At 42.8% G+C, this 21,770-nt stretch overlaps 2 pseudogenes and 2 gene segments (V, D, J or C); all 4 read right to left on the bottom strand.

Annotated features, from left to right (window-relative positions):
• Positions 1–21,770, bottom strand: part of LOC103888259 — a 641,220-nt gene that overhangs the window by 95,886 nt on the left and 523,564 nt on the right.
• LOC101024006 overlaps positions 1–21,770 on the bottom strand; it is a 644,330-nt gene that overhangs the window by 114,914 nt on the left and 507,646 nt on the right.
• On the bottom strand, positions 13,744–18,706 carry LOC101011337 (annotated as a pseudogene). The gene is made up of 2 exons (XR_004178843.1): positions 18,070–18,706; positions 13,744–17,769 (listed from the first exon to the last, which is right to left on the bottom strand). The product of XR_004178843.1 is annotated as an actin-related protein 2-like (transcript).
• LOC110740611 lies at positions 18,439–21,000 on the bottom strand (annotated as a pseudogene).

Genomic DNA, 21,770 nt, shown 5'->3' with positions numbered 1-21,770 from the left:
GTAGCACTGAGCAGAGGGCCAGGTGCAGAGCAGAGATCAATAAATACTCGTGGTTGAATGTGGCCGAGGGCCAGGACTGCCTTCAGGAGCAGCATCTCCTAGTGAGACAGCCCCACCCCCAAACAGGGACACAGGTAGCAAGGCTGGGCTGGGGATGAGTGAATGTGGACAGTATGGGTCTGACAGTGCCTGAGAGGAGAGGAGGAGGGTATGAGGGGCTGGAGAGCCCTGAGGAGAAGCAGAGCTTAGACCTGTCTCTGAGGATATGTGGGATTGCTTTCTGTTGCACTCAGACATTTCTGTTTTTTGGTCATCTGCAAAGCAGCCCATTAGGTTGTATCTGTGGTACCTAAAAGGGAGAGGAAATCTGGCAGTTTTCTAGGTTATGTCCAATCCAGGTGACCAACTTGAACAATTCTAGGGCTATTCCCACCACCAACACACCCCAGTGCACTGCAGCACACACACAGGCACCCCCTCACTCTTTCTGCTATGCATTCTGGCTGCACTGAGTCACAGCATCTCACTGGCTGCCCTCAGAAGAACCTATGAGGTCACCGGGAAGCGGGGCTGCTGCAGGACCCCAAAGCTTGGTAACACGCATGAGAACTGAGGAGTAAGCAGCAGGGGCCAGGCCCCATTCCATGGCTTAGCCAGAAAATGTATACCCTGAATTCTCTCCAAATTACTACTCTGGAGCAAGCAAGGTGAGAACCATGTTGACAGCCAAGGATGTAACTCCCAGAATGAGCTGACAGGTCGACTTGACTTCTGGTAGCATAGTAACCAGATACCCTAAAATGCCATCCGCTACCTGATTGCGAGTAAATGTCTACAGACATAACATTATTGCACTGCCAACATCACAATAAAGCCCTCCTTCCAAAAAAGAAAGAAACAATAAATAAACCAAATTATCTGGAACCAGAAATGAGCAACAAGCGTTTACCTTAGATAATGCAAAATGTAGAGTGGTGGGTGGGGGGAGTGAACCTAAGATACCTACACCGACGTGAGACCCTCAAAGGAGGCTATCCCCCTGCAAGGAGAGGGTGGTTCCAACAAATCTGCTTGCCAGCACAGGGATCCCTCTGGGAAATCTGGGTGTCCACTTCAGAGCTCCAGGTGGAAATGTTTAAAAACAATAATAATGTCCCTGGAGAATCTGCAACCATTTGCTCTCCAGCAGTGCTGAAGTTAAATTTACACTATCTTCATAAACAGGAAAATACCAACTCAAGAAATTAAATTATACTGGTCCTGGTCAGTGAAAAACTCGTAGAAGCAAACAAATTTTTTCTGGAGGAAAGCATCCCAATTTAGGCCTTCAGGATTCCTACAGATGAAGCACAACCAAATACACACACACACACACACACACACACACACACACACACAGATGAAATCCAAAGAAACATGCCACTGTAAGGTAAAGACTCAATAGAAATAAATAGATTTAGGCCACTGAGAACTGCTTGAAATAAATGAAGTGCCAGGCACGGTGGCTCCACGCCTGTAATCCCAGCACTTTGGGAGGCTGACGTGGGCAGATTGCTTGAGCCCAAGAGTTCACGACCAGCCTGGGCAACATAGCAAAACCCCATCTCTACAAAAATATACAAAAATTAGTGGATGTGGTGGACATGTCTGTAGTCCCAGCAACTTGGGAGGCTGAGGTAGGAAGATCACTTGAGCTTATGAGATCTAGGCGGCAGTGACCTATGATAGTGTCACTGCACTCTAGCCTAGGAGACAGAGTAAGACCCTGTCAGGGAAGTGAAGGGAAGGGAAGGGGAGGGCAGGGGACAGAATGGTAGGAAGGGGAGGGAAGGAAGAGATGAAAGGAAGAAAGGAAGGAACAGATGAAGTCTATTCATCCATTTTTTCCTTTTTGATAGTCTTCCTTATTCCATCTAAGAAATTCCAGCTAAATCTGCCTGCAGATTAAGGAAGATTTAATGGAATAAGGAAGGTGATCAAAAAGGAAAAAGGGTCTATTGAAAAAAAAAAAGGCCCAACAGATTTGAAAAATAACCAAATACACCTTTACAAGTGAAAAAATACAAATGTTGAAACTATGAATTAAACAGCTGAAGAGAAAATCAGTGAATTGGAACATAGATATGAAAAAATTTCTTAGGATGCAACACAGAAAGATGAGAAGAGAAAAAATATGAAAGGTAAAGAAGCTGGGGGTAGAGAACGAGTGATTCTAATGTGCATCTAATCAGAATTCCTAGAATTCCTAGAATTCCAGATCCCCAGATGAGGTGGTACTAAGTGGGGGCAGTGGGTGGGGGTGCAGTGCAGGACTGTTCCAGGCAGAGGGAACAGCATGTGCAAGACCCTGAGGAAGCTAACCAAAGCCAGTCTGCTAGAGCTCTTTTCCTGTGCTGTCTTATGCAGGGCAATGCTGGGGCACAGATGGGGCTTAAACTCTGTCCCTGCCTGAGCAGTAGGCAGTCTGGTGGGGAGCCAGCCACAATGAGATGGACAACCATAATACTGCCTGGCCAACTCCATTTTCCCTTTGACTGCTAACTATACCTCGTCTCCCCAACACTCAGGCCACATAGCCCAGGTAGAGCTAGCCCTAGTCCTTCATGCCTCAGGGAGGGACACGTGACCTTGGCCCGGTCAACCACAGCCAGTGAGGTCCGGTTCTGAAACTTGTTAGAATCACTGGGCAGAGGAAATCTCTGGTTCATCCAAGGTTGCTGACAGGGGAGAATATTGGTCTGGAACCACCATGAGATGGAACTAACAAAGAAAGGCCCCCTTTGAGCCCTGGATCCAAGTTTCCTGAAGATACCCTGGACATAACAATTACAGTAATACATTTCCTTTTCTGTTTGAGCTGGTCTGAGCTGTTTTTTTCTGTTACGTATATAACTCCTTGCTCTGTCCATGAAACAGAGGGAAATCCCAAAGGCTGGAGACCCCACGAGAGGACTCGGCCCAGCCTAGGGGTCAGTGAGCCTTCTTATAGGAGGTGATAGCCAGGGTGGGTCCTGATAGTTGCACCAGAGTTAGCTGGAGGGAAGAGGTGTGCCTTGTGGGCTGGTGCAGGTGCTAGCTGCCTTGCCAGGAGTCAGGACAGCTCACTGGCTCCTGGGCATAGTCTCTGCCCAGGCAGACCCTGGGATCCCAGGTCAGCTCTCAGCAGCAGCTTCTGAGGGCCTTGGGGCTTGGCAGGAGCAGAAGGCCTAAAGAGGGGACAACTCAGAAGCACTGCATAGGGGTGGGGCAGGCCAGCTTCCCAAGGATCTTGTTTCATGAGTCATGTCGGTGGCAGGACCTCCAACCTCAGGATCCACTGAAGTATGTGAGAGGAGCTGTGTCAGGAGGTCACCACCCATCCTGTCCCTCCCTGGCCCACAGTATGGCCAGTGCCATGGCCACACCTAGGTCGTGACACCAGGCAAGTGCAATGGGCAGGGCACCAAACCAAGTGGGCTTAAGAGTATGCTTTCAGTTCTATAATAAAGTTGTTTCAGCTCCTTGATGCCAGCTGACTGGGCACCCACCCACGTTCAGTCTCTTGCAGATCAATCAGCTGATCAGTGGGCTGCATGGGTCTCTGCCCTGTGCCTGTGTCACTACCAGCCCAGGCTCCCATGCCCAGTTTAAATGCCCTCTCCTCCAAGAAGCCTTCCCTGACCACCCAAAGCATAAATGTTCCATCCTGCCTCTACCAACCCTTTGAACCCAGGACCCCAGGCTGAAATGGGATGTGGTTACTTGTAGGTATGCTGTATTTTTCTTTGGTTCATCTCTGTCTACTCAGGCCCAGCTAGAACATGGCAAGAACATCTGGTAAGGTAAGTCCTAGCCAGAGAAATCACGACAAGGAAAGAAATAAAGGGCATCCAAATTGGAAAAGAGGAACTGTCTCTGTTTGCCAATGATATGATCTTATACCTAGAAAACACTAAAGATTCCTCCAAAAGACTCCTAGATTTGATAAATAAGTTCAGTAGTCTCAAGTTACAAAATCAATGCATACAAATCAGTAGCACTGGTATTCACCAACAATGATCAAGCTGAGAATCAAAACAACTCAATCACCCCCCTTTTCTTTCTTTGAGATGGAGTCTCACTCTGTCACCCAGGCTAGAGTGCAATGGCATGATCTGAGCTCACTACAACCTCCGCCTCCTGGTTCAAGTGATTCTCCTGCCTCAGCCTCCCGAGTAGCTAGAATTACAGGCACCTGCCACCATGCCCAGCTTATTTTTGTATTTTTAGTAGAGATGGAGTTTTACCAGGTTGGCCCATGCCTGTAATCCCAGCGCTTTGAGAGGCCAAGGTGGGTAGATCGCCTGAGGTCAGGAGTTCAAACTCAACCCCTTTTACAGTACCTACACACAAAAAGTAAAATGCTTAGGAATATACTTAACACCAAGGAGGTGAGAGATCTCTACAAAGAAAACTATAAAACAATGCTAAAAGAAATCACAGATAACCACACATGAATATACATCCCATGTTCATGGATTAGAACAATCAATATTGTGAAAGTGACCATATTGTCCAAAGCAATCTACAGAGTCCTGCAATTCCAATCAAAATACCAGCATTGACTGGGCACAGTGGCTCACGCTTGTAATTCCAGCACTTTGGGAGGCCTAGGCAGGTGCATCACCCGAGGTCGGGAGTTTGAAACCAGCCTGACCAACATGGACAAACTCTGTCTCTATTAAAAATACAAAATAAGCTGGGCGTGGTGGCGCATGCCTATAATCCCAGCTACTCAGGAGGCTGAGGCAGGAGAACCGCTTGAACTCAGGAGGCGGAGGTTGCAGTGAGCTGTGATCGCGCCATTGCACTCCAGCCTGGACAACAAGAGCAAAACTCCATCTCAAAAACAACAACAACATTCTTCACAGAATCAGAAAAAACAATCTTAAAATTCATATGGTATCAAAAAAGAACCCAAATAGCCAAAGCCAAAGCAATCCTAAGCAAAAAACAAATCTGGAGGCATCACATTACCCAACTTCAAATTACACTATAAGGCTATAGTAATCAAGACAGTATCAAAGCAGTGTCCACTGGTATCAAGTACTGATATCAAGGGAAATACATAGACCAATAGAATAGAATAGAGAATCCAGAAATAGAGCAAAACACTTACAGCCAACTGATCTTTCGCAAAGTATACAAAAACAAACTGGGGAAATGACATCCTATTCAATAAATGATGGTGGGAAAATTGGATAGCCACATGTAGAAGAATGAAACTGGATCCCTATTTCTTACCATATACAAAAATTAACTCATGATGGGTTAAATACTTAAATCTAAGTACTGAACTCATAAATATTTTAGAAGGAACCCTAGGAAAAACTCTTACTGACATTGGCCTAGACTAAGAATTTATGACGAAAGCTCCAAAGAAAATGCAACAAAAAAATAATCAGGACCTAATTAAACTAGAAAGCTTCTACATAGCAGAAATAATCACGAAAGTAAACACACAACTTACAGAATGGGAGAAAATGTCTGTAAACTATGCATCTGACAAAGGACTAATATTCAGAATCTACAAGGAACTCAAATCAGCAAGAATAAAACAAAGAATCCTGGACAGGTGCAGTGGCTCACACCTGTAATCCCAGCACTTTGGAAGGCTGAGGCATGCAGGTGACTTAAGGTCAGAAGAGTTCAAGATCAGCCTGGCCAACGTGGTGAAACCCCGTCTCTACCAAAACTATACAAAATTACCTGGGTGTGGTGGCAGGTACCTGTAAATCCCAGCTACTCAGTAGACTGAGGCATGAGACTCACTTGAATCTGGAAAGCACAGGTTGCAGTGAGCCGAGATTGCGCCGCAGTACTTTAGATGAGACTGTCTAAAAACATAAATAAAATAAAAAAAAAAACCTTTATAAACATAAACTTACTCACTCTTCTTAACGACCTTGGTGGTATGCTGTGTTTAATCCCTATTAACATACAAGGAAACTCAGGCACAGAGAGGCTAGGGTTACTTGTTCAGAGTCACACAGCCAGTGTGCAGCAGAGCCAGAAGTCAAGCCCAGGGAGTCCCTCTTAACCCCGGGCCATGACACGTCATCACCCTAGGTGTGCAATGAGGGGAGACGGGGAAGGGACTCACACCTGAGGCCACACAACCAGGGTTCAGCCCCAGGCAGGCTCTTTCTCCACGCAGACAGGGCCGGTTTGGGCCCCTCTTCCTTTCTCTTGGTGACAGTTTTGCCTGTGGGCATCCTGTGGGCAACGAGGAGGTGAGTTTGTGGTTTGTGGGTGTGTTTCAGGGAGCACAGCTTGACGGGGTCAGTCTGTGTGTGCAGAGAGAAGAGCTGGGTGGAAGCTGGCTGGATGACCGGCCTAGGCCTCCAGATGAGGGAAACAGGAAGAGAGGACGAGGGAAGCGTCCTGGCACTCATATTGCTAAAAGAGACCCCAATCCCCAGGAGGGGCATGTAGCGGTGAGGTAGGGACTGCTGGTTTCCCCGGCTGCTGAGCAAGGGCTGGCTGTGGATGGGTCTCCAGGAGCGGAGGGGAGCTGTTAAAGATTGAGACCGTGCTGGGAACAGTGGCTCATACCTATAATCCCAGAACTTTGGTAGGCCAAGGCGGGCAGATCACCTGGAGTTCACACCAGCCTGGCCAACATGGAGAAACCCCATCTCTACTAAAAATACAAGAATTAGCCAGGTGTGGCGGTACACGCCTGTAATTCCAGCTACTAGGGAGGCTGAGGCAGGAGAAATGCTTGAACCCAGGAGGCGGTGAAGTGAGATTGCGCCACTGCACTCCAGCCTAGGCGACAGAGTGAGACTCTGTCTCACACACACACACGCACACACACACACAAAGATCACACTCAGCCTCAGCCCTCTGTGTTGTACAAACTGTTCTCCCAGAGCAGGCTTAAAGGGGCCCATGCTGGGGACACCCAGGTTGCCAGGCAGCTTCGTGGGCACTTCTGGAGAGGCCTCCCTGCCTGCAGACCAGCTCTGGGGTGCTGCAGAACTCACTTCCATCTCTCCTATGGTGGTACTGCAGGCAGCCACGTTTGACACCATATGACTATACCTAGTGGTCACGTGACCCTAAGACACCACAACATAGGTCAGCACAGAACCAATAGCTGGTGGCAGGAAGCAAGGAGCTGAACAGGTGGATTCACCCCTAAGGACTTCAGCATGGACATCCCAGAAGAGGCAGCAGCTGATGGTGTCTCCTGGAGGTTTAGAAGATGCAGGGACGCCTGGAGGTCTTGGGAGCCACATAGAGCCTTGGGGAGTCTTGAGAATCTAGAGAGCCTAGGAGACCTTAGGATGGCCTAAAGGGCCTGGGGGGCCTTGGGAATCTTTGAGGGACCTGGGAAGGCCAGAGGGGGGTCTCTGGAGGATCTTTTGGGCCTTGGGGGCCTGGGGAGTTTTGGGGAATCTCCAGACACCTAAAGGACCTTGGGAAGTCTTTGGGACTTTAGGGGGACAGGGGATATAGGACACCTGAGGGGTCTGGGGCTTTGGGTGGGACTTGGAAAGCAAGGGGTGCTGGAAGGGCCATGGCAGGTGGAGCAGCACCCCCAGAGGGCCCAGGTCATGCTGCGGCCATGGCCTGGGCACTGTGCTCCAGCTCTGGGGGCCCCTGGTCATTCCCTCCATGTGATGGGGGATCCCAAGACTGCCCCAGTGTCCCTGTGAGAGTGAAGTGACCCCAAAAGGACAGGCTTTGCCCCCTGCTCTCAGGCCTGCATGCCTCACACTCCACTCCCACGCAAACTCACCCGAAAGTACCTGAAGCTGTGGGGTCTACCAAAGGCTTTCTGGGGAGGTGGAAGGAGGAGCCCCATTGTAAGACATTCCCGTGTCCCCAGAACTCTTCTCATGCTGACAGCCACTCTCTTCACTGGTTTGTATAAAGTGTCCAGAACGGTGTCTAGCACACAGCAGGTGTGAGCCGTCATTATCACTGCTGTCATCATTGTCACTGCTGTCACTGTCTTTCGGTTCTCTTTCCCAGGCAGCCTCTCAAGATCCCTCTTCTTGCCTCCAGTGACCTGGGGCCTTTCATGTCATAACAGATGCGTCCTGCGATGCTCCTCACGTGAAAACAGGAAGACCCTATAAATAAAAACAGGCAATCTTCCCCCATGGGGTTTAGTTTTTTTTTTTTTTTTTGATAGGGAGTCTCGCTCTCTCACCCAGGCTGGAGTGCAGTGGCGCGATCTTGGCTCACTGCAACCTCCGCCTCCCGGGTTCAAGTGATCCTGCCTCAGCCTCCTGAGTAGCTGCGATTACAGATTACAGGTGCCCGCCACCACCCCCGGCTAATTTTTTGTATTTTTAGTGGAGATGGGGTTTCACTATGATGGCCAGGCTGGTCTTGAACTCCTGACCTCAGGTGATCTGTCCACCTCAGCCTCCCAAAGTGCTGGGATTACAGGTGTGAGCCACTGCACCCAGCCCACTGTGGAGTTTAGAAGCAGCTCAGCACAGCAAGTGGTGGGTGCCACCCAAGGAGGTGGCACAGAGGACAAAAGTCCACAGAGGACAAATGCAGGCGGTGTGGACATCAGGGCCCCACTTGAGGGGCCAAGGCCATGAGCAGCCACAAGGGGGCCCCAGTGAGCCTAGTGCAGGGTAGGTGGGAGGTTAATGCACAGCTAAGTTAGGCTAAGAGAAATGTGGCAGGGTTCCCCTGGGGCAGCAGGTAGGGGCTCAGCTCACCCTGGCTCCTGGCTGCACAGCGCATAGTGGGCATCTCCTCTGCCTGAGGAGGAAGGGCAGCCTGCGGCCAGCAGGTGTGCCAGGATCCTCCCACCTGGGCTGGGGCCCGGAAGGCAAACACAGGGCAGCTGAACCCATTGCAGAGCAGGGCCTGATGGCTGGACTGGGAGCAGGTGGTCACCAGCTGGCTCTGAACAGGCCTCCACACATCCCCTGGATCACCCAAGCCCTTTCCAGGCCTCCACCCTCCGCCGCAGGCCACATCCACAGCCTGGGCCCTTCTGTGCTGAGAGCTGTGCGCCTGGAACTGCCTGGGCCCTGGAACAGCGTTTCTGGGGCTTCGGCCCAGGGGAGCTGACTGTTCATGGCTACCCTCACACCACACTCCTTTTCCAGGCTGCACGGGGCAAGAGGAGGAAGATGAAGGAGGGCTGGGCTGGCCTTGCTGGTCATCAGGGTCGCTCATCTCCAGAGATCTGGCTGGAGCTACGGGCTGAGAAAGGACAAGCTGGTAGCAGGGGCCAGGGCTGGGTTTCTGGTGGGCCAGGCCCCATTCTAGGGAGGTCTGTGCTCACTGCATCCCTTGGGACACAAGCTCAGAGTCAGGGCCTCAGGCATTCTGGCCTGTCAGGCTGCCTGCCTCAGCCCCGGCCTGCCCAAAACAAGGCATCCAGGGACACTGGCCTGTGGCACACCTGCCCATAGCTTTGCTGTGTGCCCATCTTTGTTGCCCCTCCTTTTGGAGGGACACCCTGCACTTAAACAAATGAACCCAGTAAAGAGTCACTGCCCCCACTCACCATCCCTGACTCAGGCCAGAGAAGTGAAAACCATCTGATCTCAGAGGAGGAGCCTGGGGGCACAGCAGGGCCCCAGGGGACTGGAGATCAGCCCAGAGTAAGCAGGCTGGAGGCCAGTTATCTGGACGATCCTGAGCAGAGAGTAGGGCAGGCCCTTGGTGCCTTTCCTTCCAACAGGGGAAACTAAACGGAGTGAGTGATGTCAATCCAGGACCCACCGTGCAGGTGCCAATGACAGAGGCCAGCGGAGATGACCACAGGTCCTGCCCAGGACAGTCCTGAAGAAGGATGGTGGGGCTGGTGTCTGTATTAATTTGCTGCATTGCTAGAAAGGAATACGGAAGGCTGGGTAATTTATAAAGAAAAGATGGTGGCCGGGCATGGTGGTTCACACCTGTAATCCCACCACTTTAGGAGGCCGAGGCGGGCAGATCACCTGAGGTCAGGAGTTAAGAGACCAGCCTGACCAGCATGGAGAAACCCTGTCATTACTAAAAATACAAAATTAGCTGGGCGTGGTGGCAGGTGCCTATAGTCCCAGCTACTTGGGAGGCTGAGGCAGGAGAATCACTTGAACCCAGGAGGCGGAGATTGTGGTGAGGCTGAGATCGTGACTGCCATTGCACTCCAGCCTGGGCAACAAGAACAACACTCTGTCTCAAAAAAAAAAAAAGAAAAAGAAAAAAACCGGCAGTTTCTCCAAAAACTAAATATAGAACCAACATATGACCCAGCAGTTCTACTTCTGGGAATCTATCCAGAAGTGTTGAAAGCAGAGTCTCAGAATATTTGTACCTCCATGCTAATAGCAATAGTGTTCACTTCACAATGGCAGGAAAGTGGAAGCAATTAAGTAACCACCAACGGATGAATGGAGAAACAAAACGTAGTACAGATATACAATGGCATGTTATTCAGCCTCACAAAGGACAGAAATTCTGACACATACAACATGAAATACATTATGCTATGTTAAACCAGTCACAAAAAGACACACACTGTATAATTCCACTTATATGGGGTACCTAAAGTTAGAGACAGAAAGAAGGGTGATTGCCAGGAGCTGAGAGTGGGAAAGGAATGAACAGTTGCATAATGAGCGCAGGGTCTGTTTTGCAGGATGAAAAGAGTTCTGGAGACGGTGTACAGTGACATTAATATGCTTAACAGTACTGAACGGTGCGCTTAAACATTGTTAAGATGATAAATTTCCTTTTATGAGTATTTTAACACATTAGTAGTTTTTTTAAAATTTCAAAAGTAATCCCCAATGATTCTTATAAAAATTCCTTTGAGAACTCTTATATGAATAAAGCTTTCCTCTAAATTTGCTCTATTGCATCAAATTATGTTTGGAATAGTAAGTTATAAGGCAGTATTTTGACTAGTAAATATATATTGTAAAATACTTCTCGTATCACTTTATAATTGTTGGTCTATTTAATCAAGGTGCTTTCTGTAAATCTTCCCACGATTATTTGTAAATTTGTATTATAAAAACAATTCTAATTTGTTTATATAAAACATTGAAAAGCAGTTGGTGAATACTTTAATAATTTACTTTTAATTTAAAACATTATTTCTTCTCAGAATACATTTTCTGTAAAGACGTATTGCATTATTTTACTTCTCACATAACTGCATGTCTAGTTCTTCCAACAGGGCAAGTGGTGTCGCTTTTGTGCAAGTAATAGGCTCCAAATTATCAGTTCATCCCACAGGAATTTTTATGAGAGAGTAAGGTTAATGAATGCTAGAAAATTCATCTAGCACTTAGATTGATCAGTCACACACTGCAAGAATTAACAGTTTTCATCTTGTTTTGGTTATTTGTTTTGAAACGTAATCACATAGGTTAATTCTTATGAAAAGCATGGATTAAACTAAACTATGTAACACCATTTTAATTTCAGAAATTACATTGAAATATTAATCCTGTAAAAATATTCACTCACTCATTTATTTTTTTCTCCTCCGAACAGCACCTGATGCTATTCGGAGGAGAAAAAATAAATGTTTGAGTATATATGCATACATTTTTAAACATGGCAAATGTGAGATGCAATATTTCTCATAGATTAAAACAAAACAAAAACTCAAAATCAGTCATATTCCTGTTTCAAAATATAATGTATTTTGCTGGATTACCACACTTATGCTGTTACCAAATCATCATTTTTGTACTCACAATATCAATACATCTCAAAATACAAAAGAAGGTATCATCACAATTTCCGACCTCCTCAAAACCTAATGGCCTGGCCATGGGCTGACACAGTAAGCCTTCTGAGACTCAGATTTCTCTGATGTAAAATAAACACATTGAACTGGATAATGGCACTGGTCATTTACTCCACATTTTACAGAGCAGTTTTTAAAATAAAAAACCGTAAGTCCTTGTTGATTCTGAAATAAGTGACATTTAACAAGTGATTTAAACTTCTATGAGACTTGATTCATAAACCCTACAAAGGGAGTCAGGAGATAATGACATAATAAACATATATAGAATGTATTTTTATTAAGTTCTCTCATTTAGTCCTCATTGAAACCTTAAAATAGAACTATTGTTAGCCCAAAATTGAATCTAAGATTTGACCAATTTGCTAACTTATCAAAAGTCATAATAATCAATTAACCTTTCTTGACCCAATGTAATTTTTTTTTTGACATTTCCACATATAAATTTATTTTTTCCCAACTATAATTTTGGATTTATGTACAAGTACACAGATACTACCTTATTTTTCATGCTTACCTTGAAGGACAGAAAACAAAATCATGTTTCATAAATGTGGTATAAAACTCCACATCATCTCATGGTGTCATGTCAACCATCCAGACACTAAACCAACTGTAACAAGGTAGTGCATGCTTCAAACATCCAATTAAGAATAAATCCGAGCCAACATCTTGATGACATGGGAATGTGCTGATACCATGTTAAACTGATGTGGCAGCAATCCAAGGGACTAAGCACATGATTATTCAAATTAAAAAAATAAAAAGGACAAAAAGTGTGGATTTTCTGGGCTACATCACAGAATATTTGTCTGGTGAAACCATAATACAGATTTGAGTGAAGGGGATTTTTAATAGATAACAAGTAATTCTTCACAGTGATTTGAGAAAGTATGAGAACACATGAGAAAAGCTTGGTAATTTCAGATTTACTTTTGTAAAACCACGTGGACAAAGATTAAATGTTACGCTTGCATTTTGAACGTTATAAATATAAAACATACAATGTTAAATACTGATCTCCCTGCCTGACCTGGGTTTAGATATTGAGTATTTCCCATTTTATAGAAAAAAACTTTCAAAGATTTGTCAATACTTAAGTGTATACTATTATTCCTCACCAAATTCTTCATGAAATTTAAAAGGCTGCTATTAAAAGTAGTTTTTTTTTTTCCCCCTCAAATATGCTAAAACATGTGAGTTTGGATTAACCGTTAGATTTTCAAGGCACGAAAGATACACAAATAGAGTACCCAAGAATATGTTATAACACATTTAGGATCAGTTTGTTTCCAGTTGTGACAGGAATACCTTTGACTTTCAGGCACTGAAGAAAAATACCCTAAGCAAACACGGAGTGTTCTGGGTCATGTTACAATCTAAGAAGTATCAATCAATTTTTAAGCCAAATTCTTACATTAATTTGAGAAACACTTGCATTTTATAATTGCCAAACAATGCATTTATATAATAGAAGATACAACATTTAGAAATAAAAAATTTCACACTATATTCCAAATACCAAAATAAAAGAGAAATTTGCAAATTAAGGTATTATCCATGTTCCTCAGAAACATGCCTTACTTTTACTCTGAAATTCACTTTAACTGCTTGATATATAATACTTAAAAATAATACAGCTAAGTTGTTTAATAGTATTTGTAGAATGTTACTTTTCTGGGTAGACATGTTTCACACAACAATTTTCAATTAATGCTGAGCATTCATTTAATAATTTTAATCATAATTTGAATCCATGATTAATGGATTAATAATTTATTCACTAATTTAGATGCCATAAGAGAATCAGTGAAAGGAATAATCTGATAGTTGCTCATTGTACAACCCTATCCATTAGTAATACTAAGCCGAGAATCTGAGTGCTATTCCACTCTGTCGAATGACACATTTCCATGTGTGTGATTTTGGTCAACAACAAAAAATCGATACACAATGTCATGCTTTTTCCTTTTCTTTCTTTTTTTTTTTTTTTTAACAAGCAGCTCAATGATTTGGGAGGTTGGTTAGTACAATATAGAGAACATAGGGAGAAAGTATAAAATGGCACTGAACACCAATGCCAATACTTATCTCATTATGGTTATAACAAAGGATATTATTAATACTTGTCTAATTTGCTTTTTCTTTAGAACATAAATCAACGCCATTAACTTGAGGTGTATACAAAATACACACACAACCTTAACCAAAATACTTTTCGTAAGTAACACTACATTTTAAAAGACTGAAAACTGAGTATCTGTGCTGATTTGTATTTTGACTTAATGGAACAAGAAAACAACATTCAACTAGGGAGGGTTATACTGATAATAAAGCTCTGAAAATTCAAAATGTCTTCCTCTCCCTTTGTACTTACCACAACGCCCTGAGAGGATTCGTTATGAGAAAAATATCACGGCTTTAATAACTTACTTTGGAAAAACTAATGAGAAAGCAAACTGGAAGGTGAGACTTCATCTTTGCTTTTTTTTTTTTTTTTTGATTTTGAAAAAAACCTGATTTTTTCTGAATCAAAAAGAAGTATTTCATGTTAAATTTAGACTGTTTCGCTTTCCACTATTCTCAAGATACTTTCCAGATATTAAGAGTACTCAAAACTGTATAAAAGTGAACAACCAATACCATGTTTGAAAGACAAAAATTTAAATGTTAAGACTAATGTCTTGGGGACATTACTAAATATATTTCTAAGAAACCCTTCTCAAAGGTCAAAATATTGGCAATTCCAATTTAAAAATTTAGAATTTTCAATTATTGGAAATTTAAGTAACAATAGTTTCAAGGGCGAAGAATCAGATTGCTTTTGAAAACAGAATTTTTTTTTTTTTTCCTGAGGGATTCATACTTGACAACAACTCCAGTTAAACCTAATACTCCACCCAAATACCAAATTCAAATGCATTATTTCACCTTGGAATAGTAACATTATAAAATGGAATTTATAAATTATAACATATATACATAACACACCATTTTAACTGTCATGTTTACAGGCAGAATTATGAAATCAAAAACAAATTCTACATTCAAGAGACAAATGATAAATGCTCTTTATTTTAAGAGTCCATTCCATCCTTTGTTGTCTTCTACTCCCACATTGTTAAATTATGACCAAAGGACCAAAGGCCAAGTCAATCCCCAAGTCAATCCCATTTCCCTAAACCCAACTGCCAGTAGGTACTGACCCTACATACGCATCCTTTCAACAAGCCCAGTTCTCAAAAGGCTGGGGGTATTTATATAAGAACTTATTCCAAATTGACTCTAAAATCCACATTCCCAAGATCTAGTGTGGGCTATTCATGTGTTCTGAGACATCTCCAACATGCAGGCAAACTTATCTGTTCATATTGAGGTAAAACAGACAAAAAAACACAGTATTAACAGAAGCTACAGAATTAAAACTAATCTTTTACTGCTTATGTAAGCTAATTATGTATTCTTACAAAACAGAGATCCTCAGGTCAATAATTTGATTTTAGTCACCCCCAAATTAAGCCTCTTCTTTCAAAGCCATTATTAGTTTAAAAACATTTCTTTAAAAGAAAAAAAATATTTTTTTCTGGAACCTGTATTTTGTAATTAGTGTGATGCAATTTCTTTTTATTTTTCAAACTTAGAAATAACTCATGTATGGGTACTATTTGATATTTTTTTCAGATACCAAGAAATACCAACAGAATTCATGAATAGGATTTTCTGACACTGGCAGGAACATTTACAAATGACACAGGCTAACATTTACAAAATACCAAAGACTCCTCTTTCAAACTTCAAAGATGGCTGAGAATTAACAGTTATGATTAGTTTTTCAGTACAAATTAAAAATTTAAATCTTGATTTTTTTTTTTTGGCCAACATTTTAAATTTCACTCTACTTGAGGTTTCAAATCAAAACAAACAAAAAAACTAATGAAAATTACTCAACTAGCAACAAGTCCCGTATTCCAATGTTATTTTTAAACCAATTATAACCTACTGCCAGTAACTACTTGAAAGTACCTGCTTCTTTTATTAAGCACTGGTCAGTTACATAAAAGAATAATTTGCAAGGATGATACCTGGCAATGGGTTACCTTAATGCTTATGGAATAAACAGAAGCATTAACAAAACACCAGATCTTAAGCACTTTTAAACCTGTAATTTGAATTGCCAAAAGGATTTTTAAGTGTTACTTTTCCATTAGTAGATTGTAGGGAGTCTAGTCCCAGCTAACATGGTTGATTTTAAAATACAAATCCCTAAGCCACATAGTAACGGAATACTACACTTGTGCTTTTTATATCATATGGAAACAGCTCCAGGCGGAGCACAAGGAGAAAACCTGTCAAATCAAAGTACAGTAAATAAAGTTCCTCTATGTACTCCAGTGAGAAAACCTCAAAAATCAGAAGACCATCCACTGTCACCCATCCCCAGCAAAAAATCACCCCAAAACACTTTAGCTTTCAACCTAAAATTTCCCTAAGATGTTCACAGGAGAAGCTTTAAGGTACTTAAAGCCACAGCAGTACAGTTGAAAGCGCCACACTACAGAGGAAATGCCCTAAAGGGTTCAGCAGCTGCCCACCCATCCCAGTAATATGTAAAAGCTCCTGTTAAAAGATTTTTTCTTATGCTAATAAAGGCATACTATCTAGTGCGCTAAAGATTACAATTAGCAACATTAGAGCAGTAAAGTGAAAATAGGAAGCCTACAGGAATGATCTAAATGCCTACTTAAAAGAAACAAGGACAGGATCCTAGCTCTCTTGTCTATGTGGGGAAGCAGTACAATGAAACTCAGATTTACCCACATTAACAAAAATTTAACAAAGCTTCCCCAAGACACCAGAATAAAACTTGACCTTTCCAGTCTAAAAGGCACAGAGAGGCCTCTACCATGTCCTGAAGTTGAATGAGTTCAAAGATTGGCAATAAAGGAAAAAAGAAAGCATTATGGGTATGTTGGGAACAAGCTTTGGAGTTTTTCGAACAGTCATACCAAGTTTCTCCAGCACACGGGCACCCTTTTCCTGGTACTCTTGTAGGGTCATCCAAAAGTTGTCTTTGTCTTTCATGGTATCTGCTAGAACTGCACCACCCAGGAATACAATGTGCTTTCTGCTGGGTGGGTCTTCAATGCGGATCTTAAATTTAGAAAGTTTTTTCCACATCACCTTTTAAAACTCATTCTAAGCAAAGCTGTTTTAAGTTCTCGTTCCGACCGTGAAGGCAGGCCAGGATACATAGCAGACCCTCCAGAAAGCACAATGTATTTGTAGGATTCAGATTTGGTATCAGTGTCAGCTGCCTGAATTGCATTAAAAAGCAATTCAGCAACACCAGCTCCTTCAACATTGATCAAGTGAGGCTGAAATAAAACTTCTGGTGCTTCAAATCTCTCTCTGCCGATTTTGATGACATGACCTTCTGGGAGTGTGTAAGATTCAACTAATACTGTGGTTTCTAAGGCCAGTTTCTGCTCTTGCTCAATATTATATCCAATATAACAGTTTTTCTTTAATCATGTGAACCGTTTCAAAATCAGCAGGGTGGTTGAAGGCGTATCCTCGCAATAGAAGCAACCTGCTTCTATTTATATCCCTCCCAGCAATATCCGGTCTCCTGGTAAGATGAGAGAGAAAAAAACCTTCATCTATTGGGCATGAGTCACACCATCTCCAGAGTCTACGGCTACATCAGTCAGTAAACCTTGAGCGCAGAGTTAGAACTGTCTGGATGGCTACATACACACTGGAAAACTGCTAAGTTTCAAACATTACCTCTACAGTCTTCTGTTTTGGTTGGGTCCATAGCAGGTTCTGTGAGTAACATTTTACAATTTCTGGTATCCGTATTAAGTTTCTCTGGTCCAAACGTTTAGTTCCACAGGTGTTTCATGTCATTCCAATTTCGTACTATGCCATTTCCCACAGGGTAGTTAACTTCTAACATTAGTCGTAATTCGCTTGCCTCATCACCAATCATAAGATCCTTGTTCAGGGCCGGGCGCAGTGGCTCAAGCCTGTAATCCCAGCACTTTGGGAGGCCGAGACGGGCGGATCACGAGGTCAGGAGATCGAGACCATCCTGGCTAACATGGTGAAACCCCATCTCTATTAGAAAATACAAAAAAACTAGCAGAGTGAGGTGGCAGGCGCCTGTAGTCCCAGCTACTCGGGAGGCTGAGGCAGAAGAATGGTGTAAACCCGGGAGGCGGAGCTTGCAGTGAGCCGAGATCCGGCCACTGCACTCCAGCCTGGGCGACAGAGCGAGACTTCGTCTCAAAAAAAAAAAAAAAAAAAAAAATCCTTGTTCAATGTTTCCCACTTTGGTGGTTGATCTGATAACAGTTCTTCTAACCAAAGCTGGGAAGATGTGTTCTGGAAAATTAGGGCCTGCATATCCACACTTCACAAACCCGGTGCCATTGTCGCACACCACCACCTTCCTGTCCTGGCTGTCCATCCTCCGCCAGGGGGAGAGCCGCTGCCACCTGGCCGTTTTCTCTTCTTCCTCCTCCCTCTCCATCTTTCGTTTCAAATAAGTGGTCTTAATTTGTCCTCCTATAGAAAAAGTTTAAATCAGTTTATTATAAATATATCTAAACCATTAATTTTTGCAGCTTTCAGGTCAAGTCCAGCACTTCATTTATACAAAGTCAATGAGAAGAGGTCAGTAGAGATCATCTAATCTTAAGTCAAGACATCATCCATTCAAGTCTTCGGCACAATCCCTCGCGAATTAGAGCACAGCATGCCTGGATATGCGCCACTGGTGATCTTTAACAGAAGGTAGCTTCAAAAACTGTCCGATTTCTGCTACAGTCATGCATTCTTTAACACCTTGTTTATTAGCTAAACTCAGCAATCAGACTTTTCTTAGGTCCTCAAGCACTAACATTTTAGAGTTCTCTAGTTACAGAAATCCTCTCGTACTTCCCACACTATTACAAACGCTATGTTAGTATAGTAGGTGTTCCAGGAAGAACGAAGAGATTCTTGGCCACCAATATCCCACGTTAGGAAACGTGTATTATTAATCACTCTCTCGTAGCAGATATATGTACAACTTCATTCAAAGAAAACTGGTAGACAACGGTAGTTTTCCCTGCATTATCCAGCCCAACAATGAAAACTTTGTGCTCCTGGTGATTGAACAGTCTCCATGTTCTGGTGAAGAAAATTCTCATTCTCGGGCAAGCGGATCCCCGCTCCAGACACCCGGGCTGCCTGGCCTCCCCTGGCTCAGGCTGACTGGGGAAGAAAGAGACGCACTGGAGCCTCTGCAGCTGCCCCGGCCGCGGGCCTGCTTCTAGAGAACCGGAGGCAGGCCAAGCCCAGGCCGCCCTGCTGCGGGCAAGACCCCGTAGCTGTGGACGCGGGACTGGCCTGGCTCGCGGACATTGCCGCCACGTTGTCTAGCGCCCTCCCCCAGCTCCTCTAGGGCGGCTGCACCGAAGTAATTCTTTTTCCAACACACAAGGTCCCTTGCTTACCCCTAACAGGACCAAATGAAGTGAAAGCATGTTAAAACCGTAATCCACTATTCAAACATTACAAATGTAATTCACGCATATAAAGTTGAATCCATACCACTCTACATGCAACGATGCAGTACTTTCAACATTCAATTTTCTATGTCAAGTGTCCTATATAATTAAAAAACTATCAAGATTTCTCTTTTCTTTCATCAATGAGTTTGGTCTATTAAAACAACACAATAAACATAGACCATGTGACAGCTTCCCAACATCTTTCTATCTATAAAGTTTGTATAACATTAAATCTCAAGAAGAAACGTAAATATAAGTAAAAGAAATGATTTAAAAATCAAAACAGATCATATAAGGGCTTGTGTAAAACTTACAAATGCTTCAACAAAGAATTATAGTTTGAGAATTTTAAACTATTCACATGATATGCTTTGGAAGCAGCATATACTGGTAGAAATGTGACAGTGAATAAAATGATTGGGTAATATAAATGAAAAATGGCCTCAAATCGGTAGTAGTAAGTAACCAATGTGGAAAACTGGATGGAGAATTAACCGCAATTATCTGTATTAAAATAACTTCTAGATTTCTTATGTAACTCAAAGTAGAACTACCATTCAATCCAGCAATGACACTACTGGGTATCTATCCAGAGGAAAAGAGGTCATTACATGGAAAAGACACATGCATATGCATGTTTATAGCAGCATAACTCACAATTGCAAAAATATGAAACCCATCAACCATATGCCTATCAATTAAAAATGCCCATCAACCAATGAGTAGATGAAGAAAATATGGTATATATACACCGTGGAATACCAGTCAGCCATAAAATGGAATGAAATAGCCTTTGTAGCAATTTCCTGGTGGCAGCCGGAGGCCATTATTCTAAGTGAAGTAAACTCAGGAGTGGAAAACCAAGTATCATATGTTCTCACTTGTAAGTGGAAGCTAAGCTGTGAGGATGCAAAGACTTCGAATGATGAAATGGACTTTGAGAACCCGGAGGGAAGGGTGGGAGGGGGTGAGGAATAAAAGAGTACATATTGTGAGTGCTGTGTACACCAGTCAGGAACGGGTGCACTAAAATCTCAGCAACCACCACTACAGAACTTACTCATGTAACCAAAAACCACCTGTATCCCAAAACTATTGAAAAATAAAAGAGTCCTCGATGCAATAGGAAGGTATGCAACATAAAAAGAGTAATTGACCACATGTAGCTGAAAAAATAAAAAATGATTTTTCAATGCAAAATGAATGATTGTTGTACATAAGGCATTAGTTTGTCATGACAGATACGAGTGTGATTCTCTTCACATTGCATTGCTAGGGTGAAACGGACACAGACGTTGTACAGTTTGGGTGAATGTGGTATTTTTCTTGCCTAATTCAAACATCTTATACAAGGAAAGATACTCTTATATAAAACCGAATGTGTTTCCACACATATTCCATTTACTCATAGTAAAGGAGACTGAAAATAGCGTTCACAATATGTAATATGAACTATATAATAAACGTGACACGGTAAATTTGGAATTACAGTAATCAGAAACTTCAAATTGAAAGAGCAATGAGATGATTTTATGGCCTGTATATATAGACAAGAACTAATGAAATTTATAGTATCTAATTGTAGTGTGAAGTGTGGGAAAACTGGTACTGGTACTATTACATAAAATTAACGAAAATAAGATTTTTGCCGGGCGCAGTGGCTCACGCCTGTAATCCCAGCACTTTGGGAGGCCGAGGCAGGTGGATCACCCGAGGTCAGTAGTTCGACACCAGCCTGGCCAACATGGTGAAACCCTCTCTCTACTAAAAATATAAAAATTAGCCGGGCGTGGTGGCACATGCCTATAATCCTAGCTACTTGGGAAGCTGAGGCAGGAGAACCGCTTGAGCCTGGGAGGCGGAAGTTGCAGTGAGCCAAGATTGCACCACTGCACTTCAGCTTGGATGACAGAGTGAGACTCCATCTCAAAAAAAAAAGAAAAAAAAAAAAGTCATATTTTAACATGCTCATTGATTTTGGATCAGCAATTCCAAATCTCAGAAGCTCTCAGAAGTATGCGTAATTGCCCATAGTGATATATGCTCAAAGGCACTCATTATAACATTATTTATGGTGGGTGAAGATGAGAAAACCCCAGGCTATCTCTTGGTGGTGGTGAATGCTTTAAAACACAAACCATCAGAAAATAACACTTCCCAAGGGAACATTCTTATAGTGACTATGACCTAGAACTTGTGACATTCACCACTTCTAAAATATGTTGAGCATGTTTAATACATAGTTGCACTGTGAACTCATTAAATATTTGCAAAATTGTAAAAAGAAAACGTATGAAAATAAAAGGAAAGGTTACAATATAAACAAACATAACACATTTAATTCACTGTTCTGATTAGCAGTGCAGTTATTTATATCGGTAATTGAGCTTAAGACTATATGCATGCTTTTTTTTCTTTCATATTTTTATTTTTAAAATAAAATCGAATATATTTAAGTGAGC

Source organism: Papio anubis, chromosome 16, assembly GCF_008728515.1.
Source record: "Papio anubis isolate 15944 chromosome 16, Panubis1.0, whole genome shotgun sequence".
Lineage (NCBI taxonomy): Eukaryota > Metazoa > Chordata > Mammalia > Primates > Cercopithecidae > Papio > Papio anubis.
Note: the sequence above shows the minus strand (reverse complement) of the source record. Positions and strands in the feature narration are given on the sequence as shown.